Source organism: Belonocnema kinseyi, chromosome 2 (genome assembly GCF_010883055.1).
Source record: "Belonocnema kinseyi isolate 2016_QV_RU_SX_M_011 chromosome 2, B_treatae_v1, whole genome shotgun sequence".
In the NCBI taxonomy this organism is placed as follows: Eukaryota; Metazoa; Arthropoda; class Insecta; order Hymenoptera; family Cynipidae; genus Belonocnema; species Belonocnema kinseyi.
Genome location: NC_046658.1, coordinates 182,196,435 through 182,197,475, shown reverse-complemented (window position 1 = coordinate 182,197,475; position 1,041 = coordinate 182,196,435).

The window sequence follows — 1,041 nt, the reverse complement described above, 5'->3', positions numbered from 1 at the left end:
TATGATCATGCGCAAAAGATCGAGCCTGGCTTAAATTGGCGCGCTTATTAGAAATGCGTATTCAGACTTTAAAAAAAGTTACTTATGGGTTTATCAGAGTAATTCTAATTTTTAATTTATATTAATCTGACTTGAATATGAAATATTTTATTCCAAAAATAATTTACGTCATTTTTTACAAGATGGAATATAAATTTAAAAAATTATATTTTTCAGAAAAAATATCTAACTTCGCTCCATTGCTAAGTGGAGCTCCGAGTGGAGCGATGTTGGAAGATCTTTTTTCGGAAAAATATAATTGTAATATTTATTTAACTTTCCTTGTTAAATATGATTAGCAGTCTTTTTTTTTTACTCAGAGGATAACCTCTTAATTTAAAATTAAAATCTACAGAAGTAAAAAAGTAGATTTCTAATTTTATCGTTTGCCGATGATTCTTTCAATTAACATACACATTATTTTAATAACAAAAATTAAAATTTAGGATATTTAAATAGGAAAACAATCCAATGTAAAATCCCTTTTTAACGAGGTACATTAAGCTAGCACCCCCACAATCGAATTTTTGAATTTTTCATAGCTCAGAATTTTGGGCTTTTTTTGGGCTTTCTTTGGGCTGCAATAAAAATTTTTGGGCTCCTTTACTTTTTTCAAAAAATCAATTTTCTTGTGGAGGTGCCAGCTTACATTAACCCAGCACCCCCACTTCTTTAAATCACTAAATAATAAAAATTCAATTACACCAGAATTTCGGGCTTTTTTTGGGCTCTTAAAATCCGCAAAAAAAATTTTCCCCAAACCAAACCTTAACTTCCAAAATCAACCCCCTTCAAAAATTGAAAGTTCTCAGTAATTTATTAACGGGATATTTTTGGGCTTTTTTTAGGCTCCCAGAAAATACCCACTTTGATTTTTTTGCTCCAACTCTTAACGTCAAAAATCCACCCCTCTCTACCACGCAAATACAACTTTGTCTGCAAATAAATTTTTGTAGGATTGTTTAATGGAAATAGAGTCTCTGATTTTTGGACTCCTCGAAA